We start from the raw sequence: 12,793 nt of genomic DNA, 5'->3' as shown, positions 1-12,793 counted from the left end.
AGGAGATAGCTTCACAGCAAATAGAAGCAGTACTAAAAGTTCCGAAACCACAGACGGTGGGACAAATGATGACATTTTTGGGAATGACAGGATTCAGTTCAGAATGGGTGGAAAGCTATGCCGAAAAAACGCAGGCACTACGAAAGATAATGAAGGAGGCAGGGTGTGACGAATTAAAAGCCAAACTAAAATGGGATAAAGATGCTTCAGACGCATTTGAAAACGTGAAAAGAAAAATGGCACAGGCACCAGCCTTGGCTTTACCGACCTATGACAAGCCCTTTGACTTATTTGTGAGTAACAGAGAAGCCGGATTTGCTACAGCAATGTTAATGCAGGAAAATTGCAAGGGTAGACGAAGGCAGGCTGTAGCATATTACAGTACCAAGCTAGACGACGTAGCAATGGGATACCCTCCGTGCTATCAAGGCCTGGCAGCAGCTTGGTGGGCGTACGAAAAGGCAGCCACGGTCACAATGGGATATCCGATAAACATACATGTATACCATAAGGTAGCTGAATTGATTGAGCAGGGAAAATTTGTGCTGACACCTGCTAGGATCCATCATTATCGAATGCTAACCACATTTCCAGATATCACGATAATAAAGTGCAACAGAGTAAACCCAGCTGATTACATGCCATTACCTCATGAAGGAGAAGAACATGAATGCTTAAGAGAAGCAAAAACATTTATGAAACTGAGAAAAGATTTAAGAGCAGAGGGACTAGTGACAGAAGGGAAAAGGATACTGTATGTAGATGGCTCATGTTACAGGGATCACTTAGGAAACCACGCAGGCTATGCCATAGTTGAACAGAAAGGGGAAACACTTGAAGTCATAGAAGCAGAGAAATGTGAACAGCCCTGTTCAGCCCAACTGGCAGAACTTAAAGCATTGACCAGAGCATGTGAGCTAGCAAACGGGGAAGCATTGGAAATTTATACTGATTCGGCCTATGCCCACGGGGTCTGCCATCTGTTCGGGGCAATATGGAAGCAAAGGGGATTTATGAAAAGCGGAGGAGGACCAATACAACACGAAGGTCAAATCAGGGCTTTAATAAGGGCCATGATGGGTCCAAGGGAATTAGCCATAATTAAGTGTCAGGCGCATAAAAAGGGAGCAGACAGCGTCACACAGGGAAACACCAAAGCCGACAAGGCAGCTAAAGAAGCGTCAGGATGCATTGAGGCTACGATAGCCCCAGTAGAAATAGCAAGGCCACACCCAGGGCCAGGTACGGGGGATATCGAACCTCATATCACATTAGAAGATGTAGCACAATTACAGGAGGAAACCTCTGTAGCTGAAAAGGCAATGTGGAAAGATAGAGGAGCACTACAGGGACAACAGGACAGGATATGGAGAAATGGGGAGGGATTGGTCATAGCACCCACATCATTACTAACCGTACTAATTAGCGAAGCGCATGGAGTGGACCACTGTGCAAGAGGAGAAGTGGCTAGAAAGATCAAGAAGGAAGGATTCTGGTCACCATACCTGCAAAACTCGATTGACTACATACTAAGTCAGTGTGAGGTGTGTGCTCAGAATAACATCAGGAAGGGCATTACTGCCCCAATAGGGCATATACCCATTCCTGAAGGACCATTTAAACATCTATGCATGGACTATGTGGATATGGGAAAGGTGGTAAGGGGGAAAAGATACATGTTAGTGATTATTGATAGATTCAGCAGATGGATAGAAGCAACGCCATCCAAAGATCAAGGATCTGGAACGGTGATTAACTTCCTGTCAAAAGAAATTATCCCAAGATTTGGCATACCCACGCAATTAAGTTCAGACAATGGATCTGCTTTTATAGGAAGGGCACTGAGAGAGACACTCTCGGCACTCCGAGTAAAGCAGAAGTTTGGATGCGTATATCACCCTCAATCCCAAGGAATGGTGGAGAGAGCAAACGGGACCCTTAAGGCTAAAATAAGCAAAATTTGCAGTGAAACAGGGAAAAACTGGATAGATGCTCTGCCATTGGCTCTAATGCAATACAGGAGTCAGGAAAACAGAATCACACATTTGAGCCCACATGAAATGATGACAGGAAGAGTAATGCCGGTACCTAAGATCAGGGGATCAGGAGGTCCTACGCTAGAATGTTTAGATCAAAGCACAAAAGAATATATACAACAATTAACTGTTATACATAGAACTATATTTGAACAGGAAAAAGCCAAGGAGGAGGAGAATCCGGTAACAGAACATCAGATCAAACCTGGAGATCGAGTATACATCAGAAAGTTCCGGAGACGTTGGAACGAACCGAGACGAGAAGGACCGTTTGAAGTCACCAAAGTGTCTCCCACGGCGTTGCAAGTAGAAGGCAGTACACTGTGGTATCACTTGAACCATTGTACCAGAACGGTACCAGGGGTGGGGGAGAGAAGGGAAATTGAAGAAGTACACAGAGTGGACAGAAGTGATAGCGAGGAAGAAATAGAAATACACGGGGAGAATCGTGGGGAGGAGGAACAGAGCCAAGGAAGAACAAAAAGAATAGAGGATGATGAAAGTAGTTCTGTACATGAGCTGGCTGATGATACAAATGCCCAGCCTGAGCCTATTAGTCAAGGTGCCGAGGGAGGTGAGGACAGGGAAGGGGCCCCATTCCCCACCTGGGACTTGGAAAATATTTCCCTTAGGGACTTCCGTGACCCATAGAAAAGGAGAATGGGATACAGAAGACATAAGGGTGCAGAATCAGGAAGATAGAGTATTAAGACGAACAAAACGTGAACGATTAGTGAGCACAAATACTATTTGGGGAAAAGCGCAGAAAAACAAATGGTGGAAATGGGCTGAGTATACAGGTCAGAAAAACAGTGATGGGAAAGAGTGTGTAGTATGCGCATCAGGGAAACCTAACACCCAAGTAACTGATATACCATGGGGATCAGGAGACTGTAGAACCAGGAAACAAAGCTGGAGAAAGGAAAATTGCCGTCCATATACCACACATATACGGTATCATATGATAGGGAATCGGAACTACTCGTATGAGAAGATAGACTGTTCCGGATCCGCATGTGATAACCTTTGTAAAGGTGAGTCGCCGTTGTGTCAATACCACTGCATCCTGTTTGCTGGGGTAAAAAAGGGCATCTACAACTTGACCCACAGATGTCCAAAGTGGCCAAAAACGGCAGTGGACGCGGTCCCAAAGGAATGGAGTATAGAGCCCAACTTACAAATCCAAGATTGCTATTGGAGGGAAAGTAGCACAGGAAGTAGTGTGGGAAATTACACAGGAGAGTGTGAAAGGATTTGGAATATAACCAATGTTCTTAATCTGATCCTCTCAGGAGGGGGATGGGCACCCCCTCCTTATGTGTTAGACTATCAAGAAAATCAACTGGCCGATCTCTGGTGGCTTTGTGGCCCGGAGAAAGGGCTATTGGCAAAATTACCACAGAATTGGAAAGGACTATGTGCTCGAGTTATGCTTGCCCAGAGCATTGTGATACTACCGGTGGAAAGAAAAATTAAATCACAAAAAGTTAAGAGGGCATATACCCCTGACCCTACGATAAAATTGGACGCAATCGGACAGCCCCGCGGCATCCCGAATGAGTTCAAAGCTAGGAACGAAATAGCTGCAGGGTTTGAATCCCTCTTTGTTTGGATCACACCCAGCAAGAATACTGAGTGGATCAATTACATCTATTATAATCAGCAGAGGTTTATTAATTATACGAATGATGCCCTGGAGGCCTTAGGAGAGCAGTTGGATGCGACCAGCAAAATGGCGTGGCAAAATCGACAGGCGTTAGATTGGCTCCTGGCAGAGAAAGGAGGAGTGTGTGTTATGTTTGGGGATCAGTGCTGCACATTTATCCCTAATAACACTAATCCAGAGGGGTCATTTACACAAGCCATGAATAAGTTAAAAAAATCTTAAGAAAGAAGTGAAAGAAAATGCTGGGTTTGGGCATGAGGTGTGGAGTTGGCTGGACAGAATATTAGGAAGATGGGGGGCGTGGTTTGCCAAAGCTGGAGCTGTAGCAATAGCAACAATAATCATTCTGGGATTGATATTTTGTTGTTTTTTACCCGCCCTGAGATCCTTCCTTACCAGAATGGCAGCGCGGCAGATGGTGACGCGGGTGCTAAGCAGCTCACGCTCGAGAGAAAAAACAGAGGAATGGGAAAATCTTGAGCCGCCCCCGCTGAGTGGATTCACAATGACCTTGGTCGAAGTTGAAACTCGTCACTCTGTAAAATAACTACAATAGTGGAAGATCACCTTGTGGAAACAACAGCACTTTGCTGAAGTCCGCGCGAAACCAGGAGAACTTAGTCTGTACACAGGAATCAGTCTTTTTCCCTTCCCTAGACAAGAGTGGGAAGGTTTTTGGCTGATGACTGTCAGGGGCAGGCAATCTGGAGGAGCAACCCAAAAATCAGAACCGGGATAGACAAATTATGATAAAGTTAGAATAGGGACACTGATCCCTGACCAAAATAGTCGGCTCCTCCACATCGCCTGGGAAAAGTGATTAAAATAAAATACAAATGGGATTGAGCAAGGGGATTATTTGAACTTGATAATTGGGATGAGGCTAGGGAATAGCCTCAAAGGGGGGACTTGTAAGGGAAATTGTACTGGATATTGTATGAGTTTAGTATGGAATTCAGATTCATAGGTCTTAGTGAAATGAAATTCAGATTCACAGGTTTTAGTAAAATGATATAGCAGATTTAGGTGAGTAGTGAGATGGGTATATAACCTAAAATAACTTCGTGTGACCTAATATAATCAAGTGTAGTCGATATGATCAAAGTGGAGAAACTAGAGAAGTAATATAGCAATCACTAATTAAGGAAAGCAGACAATAGTCACTTAAGAAAACAAGGAAGACTGCTCGGTGGTTCAACTTAATAGTGGACCATAAATCAGCAGAGAGAATGTCTTTTCTTCTAAACACATTAGTGGACCATAAATCAGCAGGGGGGATGTCTTTTCTTCTAAACACATTCGCCTTAGCCTACAAAACCACGATTATTGTACAAACAGAAAAGTTCAGATAAGAGCAAGAGTTATAACCACCATGGTTTAAGAAACGAAGAGATATAACAGTGAACGACCGATTGCAAAGAAAACAGATAAAGGGTCAACTAAAAATAATGGTGGCCAAAGAAAGAGCGGGCTGTAGGGTAAGATTACAACCAAGGACAGGCAGTAAAAGGGAGATAAGGATCTTGAGATAGGAGGCTGAAATGTACATAAAAGATTGTAAGCCCAAGGGCTCTTTGGAGTGTTCCGGACGTTCCCGACTTTATCTCTTGTGCTGAGAAATAAAGTCTATTGCTTGGAAGATCGCTGCTCAGACTCTCTGTTTTAATTGATGTGAATAAATTGTCGTCCTGGGGAACCACGACAAAAGCCACAAAAAAATCTATAAAGAAAAGTAAGATGGATTATGAGAGTAAACTAGCTCAGAATATAAAAACAGATAGCAAAAGTTTCTACAAATATATAAAACGAAAAAGAGTGGCTAAAGTAAACATTGGTCCTTTAGAGGATGAGAAGGGGGATGTAATAACTGGAAATGAGGAAATGGCTGAGGCATTGAACAGGTATTTTGTGTTGGTCTTCACAGTGGAAGATACAAATAACATGCCAAAAATTGATGACAGGAAAGCTATGGTAGGTGAGGACCTAGAAACTATCATTATCACTAAAGAGGTAGTGTTGGGCAAATTAATGGGGCTAAAGGTAGACAAGTCTCCTGGTCCTGGTGGAATGCATCCCAGGGTACTAAAAAAGATGGCGGAGGAAATAGCAAATGCACCAGTGGTAATTTACCAAAGTTCACACCAAAGGCTGCTGCATAAGTTAAAGGTGCACGGTGTTACGGGTAATGTATTAACATGGATAGAGGATTGGTTAACTAACAGAAAGCAAAGAGTGGGGGTAAATGGGTATTTTTCTGGTTGGCGTTCAGTGACTAGTGGTGTGCCTCAGGGATCAGTGTTGGGACTGCAATTGTTTACATAGATGATTTGGAGTTGGGGACCAAGTGTAGTGGGTCAAAATTCACAGATGACACTAAGATGAGTGGCAGAGCGAAGTGTGCAGAGGACGCTGAAAGTCTGCAAAGGGATACAGATAATCTAAGTGAGTGGGCGAGGGTCTGGCAGATGGAGTACAATGTTGGTAAATGTGAGGTCATCCATTTTGGTAGGAATAACAGCAAAATGGACTATTATTTAAATGGTAAAAAATTGCAGCATGCTGCTTGCAGAGGGACCTGGGTGCCCTTGTGCAGGAATCACAAAACGTTGGTTTGCAGGTGCAGCAGGTAATTGGAATTTTGTCCTTCATTGCTAGAGAGATGGAGTTTAAAAACAGGGAGGTTATATTGCAGCTGTATAAGGTGCTGGTGAGGCCACACCTGGAGTACTGTGTACAGTTATGGTCTCCTTACTCGAGAAAGGATATACTGGCACTGGAGGGGGTGCCGAGGAGATTCAGTAGGTTGATTCCGGAGTTGAGAGAGTTGGCTTATGAGGAGAGACTGAGTAGACTGGGGCTATACTCATTGGAATTCAGAAGAATGAGGGGAGATCTTATAGAAACATATAAGATTATGAAGAGAATAGATAAGATAGAAGCAGGGAAGTTGTTTCCACTGGTGGGTGAAACTAGAACTAGGGGGCATAGCCTCAAAATAAGGGGAAGCAGATTTAGGACTGAGTTGAGGAGGAACTTCTTCACACAAAGGGTTGTGAATCTGTAGAACTCCCTGCCCAGTGAAGCAGTTGAGGCTACCTCATTGAATGTTTTTAAGGCAAGGAAAGGTAAGTTTTTGAACAGTAAAATAATTAAGGGTTATGGTGAGCGGGCGGGTAAGTGGAGCTGAGTCCACGAAAAGATCAGCCATGATCTTACTGAATGGTGGAGCAGGCTCAAGGGGCCAGATGGCCTACTCCTGCTCCTAGTTCTTATGTTCACTCTGGTCTGGCGGTGGTGTGGGGTTGGGAGGGAGGATGGAGCAGGCGAGACAGAGAACCTCCTCGTGAATCTGTACCGCGGAGGCCAACCGACAAGTCTTGCTCGATGCTCGGCCTGTGAAAATGCTCAGTCTCTCCCCTGGCCTTGTCGGTTAGCCCTGGGGAGGAGTCCACCGGTTTGAGGCCTTCAGTGACTGCTCAGTACCACAGTGACTGAAACCAGTGGTGACAAGAGAAGTAACATTGAATGTTCCTCTCCCTTGCATGGTTTGGGTTCTGTCAGCTGTGCCTCATTTCTGATTATTTTAGAAATTTGCCCAGTATGTCTCACTCACCTCCTGTTACCGTGGTTACCGTGTAGCATACACAATGACCTGCGATCAGAGGCAGCCATGTTGTGACCCCCCTCCCCACAATCCCATGGAACATAGCAGGAAATGGTGTCCCTGCAGGAGTCAGCCATAGGTTCAGTTCACGTGTGGCAGGCAGAGGAATCTTACTGGCAAACCACAATCTGCAGCCTTCAGGCAGGAACTGTGCCTGATATAAAGTTGACTTGTGCAAGTCTCCAGCCCTGAAGAAGTTGCTGGAACAGTTGGGGCTGACTCATCAACCATCTGGGAAGTTCCTGTGTCCCAACCCACATCTCACCCTCAAGGCTAACAGCTTTAACACAAATGGACAAGTTACTGATCTGGCTTATTGGTGCAACTACAAGCACTTATGTTTCAAGGAGTTGCCTGTGATACGTTCTTCTTAGAATTATTACAGAAGGCCATTCGGCCCATCTAGCCTGCACCAACAATCTCACCTAGGCCCTATCCATGTAGGTTTACCCTGCTATTCCCCCTGATACTATGGAGCAATTTAGCATCTTTGAACACTAAAGGGCAATTTAGCATGGCCAATCCACCCAACAAGCACATCTTTGGACACTAAGGGACAATTTAGCATGGCCAATCCACCTAACCTGCACATCTTTGGACACTAAGGGGCAATTTAGCATGGCCAATCCACCTAACCTACACATCTTTGAACACTAAGGGGCAATTTAGCATGACCAATCCCCCTAATCCGCACATCTTTTAGACTGTGGGAGGAAACCCATGCAGACACGGGGAGAACGTGCAACTCCACACAGTGACCCAAGCCGGGAATCGAACCCAGGTCCCTGGCACTGTGAGGCAGCTCTGTCCCACCGTGCCGACCATATTCTGGGATGTTTCAGAGCGGCATTACCCTGTGAGAATGCAAGATATTTTATTTCCTCCTGTGATTATCTGATCTGAGGGGGGGGGGGGGGGGCAATCGCCGGGGAAAGCGGTGAACTTTCTATCCTGGCTCCCAGGATCGCAGAGCCCACTGGGCAGCCTGGGATTGGCTATGCTCTGCAGGTGACCCCACCTCCACCATGGAATGCCGTTTGGATTGGGGGGGGGGAAGGCTCCTTAAAATGTGTAAGACCGAGTTACATAACAGGACAGGGATATCGCTCCAACCTCCCCTGCCACACGCTGAGCGAGTTATCGCACTGTGGATCGAGGTCAAAAAGAGGAACTTGGATCAGTCATGCGAACACTTGCGAAACACGCACGGGTAATCTTATCGAAACTCCGCTCCCTTCTCCCCCCCCCCCCCCCCCCAACCAAACCACCAACAAGTGCTCTGAGGTTCCGTCACATAGCTGAGTAAACCACTGAAGTATCTGAGCAGAGAGAACATCTCCATTCCCCCCCGCCGCACCCATCGTCCCCCTGCCCGCACCCTCCCACCCCCCCCCCCCCTCCCTCCCTCCCTGACAGAGATCACACTGCAGTAAGAAGCACCCTTTTGTAAAGGGGTTCCTGACAGTGTCTCCCTGACAATATGGTCCTTATAAAGATCGCAATAGTAAAACATTTACAGGAGGCAGAGGAGGGGGGTAAAGGCGGGAGATTGGCACTCGGTGAGTTGTCCTTGCAGAGATCTGAAGAAAGGGAGGTTTCAGCACAATGGCTTCTGCACCGGAAAACCTATCTTCAAAAAGATACAAAAGTCTGAGATCACATACCAACTGACTCAAGAACAGCTTCTTCCCTGCTGCCATCAGACTTTTGAATGAACTGACCTTGCATTAAGTTGATCTTTCTCTACACCCTAGCTATGACTGCACGGTAGCACAGTGGTTAAGGGCGGCACGGTAGCACAGTGGTTAGCACTGCTGCTTCACAGCTCCAGGGACCTGGGTTCGATTCCCGGCTTGGGTCACTGTCTGTGTGGAGTTTGCACATTCCCCTCGTGTCTGCGTGGGTTTCCTCCGGGTGCTCCGGTTTCCTCCCACAGTCCAAAGATGTGCGGGTTAGGTTGATTGGCCAAACTAAAAATTGCCCCTTAGTGTCCTGAGATGTGTAGGTTAGAGGGATTAGTGGGTAAGTATGTAGGGATATGGGGGTAGGGCCTGGATGGGATTGTGGTCGGTGCAGACTCGATGGGCCGAATGGCCTCTTTCTGCACTGTAGGGTTTCTATGATTTCTATGACTGTAACACTACATTCTGCACTCTCTCATTTCCTTCTCTATGAACGGTATGCTCTGTCTGTATAGTGCGCAAGAAACAATACTTGTCACTGTTTCCAATACATAGGACAATAATAAATCAAATCAAATCGCAGGCTGGGATTCCAGTGCGACATTGAGGGGTTGCAGCATTGTCAGACATGCTTGTCTCTCGAACGCCGGGGGTAGGGGGAGCGGTTTGAATAACACCGCATCGTCCTCCATCTGGAATCTTCTGTTCCCGCTTGACGGCCATGATTTTCCTGGTTGGGGATTGGGGGTGGTGCGGGGGCTAGCCGAGAGTGAATGGAGCTTTGGCCGAATTCTGCGTCCTCGCTGGCAACGGGTCCCGCCACGGACGAGACCGCAGAATCCCGCCCAACATCTGTATCCAGCAGCACGTAACCGTGGCACCCAGAGCTTACTCACACATCCAGAGAGGACGGAAAGCTGGCCAAGACTAACCGTCCCTCCCTGTATCAGGACAACAGCCCTCCTCCCCTTCCCTCCCTCCCTGCAGGGAATGATTAATAGCCTGGGGGGGGGGGATAGACCTGCATTCTTATAGCGCCTTCCACATCCACAGGGTGTCCTCTACAGGCGCATCCACAAGCGCCTCATAGCCAATGGAGAACCGTTACTGTTATTTTCTATCCATTTGTGCAGAGCAAGATCCCACAATAACCAGATGGTCTGGTTTTTAGTCATTTCGGCTGAGGGGTAGATGCTATTTCAGGACACCAGGGGTGGGGTGATCTTCCCTGTTCCCCCCTCAGAGAGTGCAATGGGATGGTGTACATCAAGGTAGATTGGGCCATGCTCTAATATCTCACCCACCTTGGAACCGCTTGCGGGATGCGGGCATCGCTGGCGGGGTCCAGCATTTATTACCCATCCCTAATTGCCCCTTGAGAGAGATGGCGGTGAGCTGCCTTCTTGAACCCGCTGCAGTCCATGTGGTGTAGGTACACCCACAGTGCTGTTAGGGAGGGATTTTGACCTAACGACTGTGAAGGAATGCTGATAGATTTCCAAGTTGGGATGGGGAGTGGCTGGGAGGGAACCTCCCGCACTCCAAGCCGGTTATTGTTGCCACGCAATGGGGCCTCTGGCAAGGTGCCAAATGCTCCCAAATTCATCACTCTCCCACCCCAGTGAGTCAGATCTTCACCCGGAGATCCTCCCTTGTGATGTAGACATGTGGCCTGAAATTGCTTCTGCAAATCTCACTGGGATGTGGTTTGACAGTGAGGAGTTGGGTTATAATTGCTTATCCTTCACAGTGCTGTGGAACCTACGTCTCGTGCTTTTCTCAGTGTTCGCTCGGGCTCCCAGAGCGCCTGTCCCACCGCCGGTGCAGGATGTCGGCTGGTAGGTTCGCACTGCTGTGTGAACTGAGGCAAAGCAGACACATCGAGGGTCACCTTACCGCCCACCAGGAAGTTAAACTCTGCTGATGGTGTGCCAGGCACAAAGAAGCACCCAGAATCACAGAGCAATAACCCAGCACCAAAGGAGGCCATTCAGCCCATTGTGCCAATGCCAGCCCTTTGAAAGATCCAACCAATTCATAGAATTGTGGAGTCCCTACAGTGCAGAAGGAGGCCATTCGGCCCATTGAGTCTGCACTGATCACAATCCCACCCAGGCCCTATCCCTGTGACTCCATGCATGTACCCTGCTCATCCCCCAGACACTAAGGAGCAATTTACCTTGGCCAATCCACCTAAGCTGCACATCTTTGGACTGTGGGAGGAAACCGGAGCACCCGGAGGAAACCCAATCAGACATGGGGAGAATGGGCAGACGTCACACAGACATGGACCTGAGGCCGGGAATCGAACCCAGGTCCCTGGCGCTGTGAGGCAGCAGTGCTAACCACCGTGCCGCCCATAAATTAGTCCCACTCCAACCCTCCCTTCACCACCCCATCTCGCCTTTCAAGTATTTATCTAATTCCACGTCCCCCTCCCCCTCTGCAACCCCCCGAATTTGCCTCTACAACCCATCGGTGGGTAGGGGGGGGTTAGTTTAGCTCAGTTGGCTGAGTGGCTGTTAGTAGTGATGCAGAGCAATGCAAACAGCGTGGGTTCAAATCCCGTGCCGGCTGATGTTATTCACGAGCCTTGCCAACCTTGTCCCTCGCCTGAGGTGTGGTGACCCTCATGTTAAATCGTTCTGGATCATTATAACTTGGAGCAATCAGTCCTCCTATGTGGCACATTGTGTATCCACTGGAAAAGGCCCACAAGCCGGGAATATTGAATAAATCCCTGGCTACAGAATCCCTGAAACATTCCATCAACAACACAGCCCGACCCAGAGAGAGAGAGAGAGAGGCAGCGAACAAATCCATTACTCACCTGTGCCAGGGTCAAGATGAACTTTGTGGCTTGCAGTTTCTCAAGTTGGGAATGAGTGAGTGTGTGTGTCAGTGTGTGTGTGGGTAAGTGTGTGTGTGGGTAAGTATGTGTGAAATTGTGAATGGGTGTGTGTGAGAGTGTGTGTGAATGTGTGTGGGTGAGTGTGTGAGATTGTGTGTATATGTTTGAGTGTATATGTGTGTGTGTGTGTGAGAGAGTATGTGTGAGGGTGCGTGTGTTTGGGTTTGTGTCTGAGTTTGTACGTGTGTATGAATGTGTGTGTGTGTGTGTTTCTCAGGCAGAGGAGACCCGGCTGGTTCGCAGCCTCTCTTTCTATTTCCTCCTCCCTCTCTCTCCGCCCCACACTCTGTGTCACAGAACAAACTCTCAGTCCGGTGAGTGTGCGCGCGGCTGTCTCGGGTTACAAAGCCTGACACTGATATCACGTGACCCTCAGCTGCCAGTAGTGCCGCCCCACCCCCCACTACAGCAGCTGAAAATCCTCATGTCAAAAAGGAGAAAATAGTGCACGTTACTGGCGTATGTACGAGAGCTTTCCACATTGCCACGGACGAAGCCCAATTTGCAAAGCCTTTTGAAGTGTGCAGCGACTTTCATAACGTGCCTGCTGATGTACGCACAGCAAGATCCCACACACTGCACTGTGATGACAGCCAGGTCATATCTGCAGGGTTTTCCACGGAGTTAATTGAGGGATGAATGTTGTCTGGGTGACCAGCCAAAGCTCCCACCCTAGGACTCAAGAATAAGAAGCAGGAGGAGGCCATTCGGCCCTTCGAGCCTGCTCCACCATTCATTTTGATCATGGCTGATCATCGAATTCAATATCCTGATGCCCCCCTTCCTCCCATATCCCTTGATCCCTTTAGCCCCAAAAGCGATATCTAATTTCTT

At 47.6% G+C, this 12,793-nt stretch overlaps 1 protein-coding gene across 1 annotated transcript in view; it reads right to left on the bottom strand.

The window, feature by feature from the left end:
- The window catches only part of pld3 (phospholipase D family member 3), a 56,433-nt gene extending 44,184 nt beyond the window's left edge, over window positions 1-12,249 (bottom strand). The window contains exon 1 of the mRNA XM_078241642.1: window positions 11,879-12,249. The gene's annotated coding sequence lies outside the window, so the exon portion shown is untranslated. The remainder of the gene's footprint in view (window positions 1-11,878) is intronic.
- Between the last annotated feature and the right edge of the window lie 544 nt (window positions 12,250-12,793).

The sequence above is a fragment of the Mustelus asterias genome, chromosome 24 (assembly GCF_964213995.1).
Source record: "Mustelus asterias chromosome 24, sMusAst1.hap1.1, whole genome shotgun sequence".
NCBI classification, from domain to species: Eukaryota; Metazoa; Chordata; class Chondrichthyes; order Carcharhiniformes; family Triakidae; genus Mustelus; species Mustelus asterias.
Note: the sequence above shows the minus strand (reverse complement) of the source record. Positions and strands in the feature narration are given on the sequence as shown.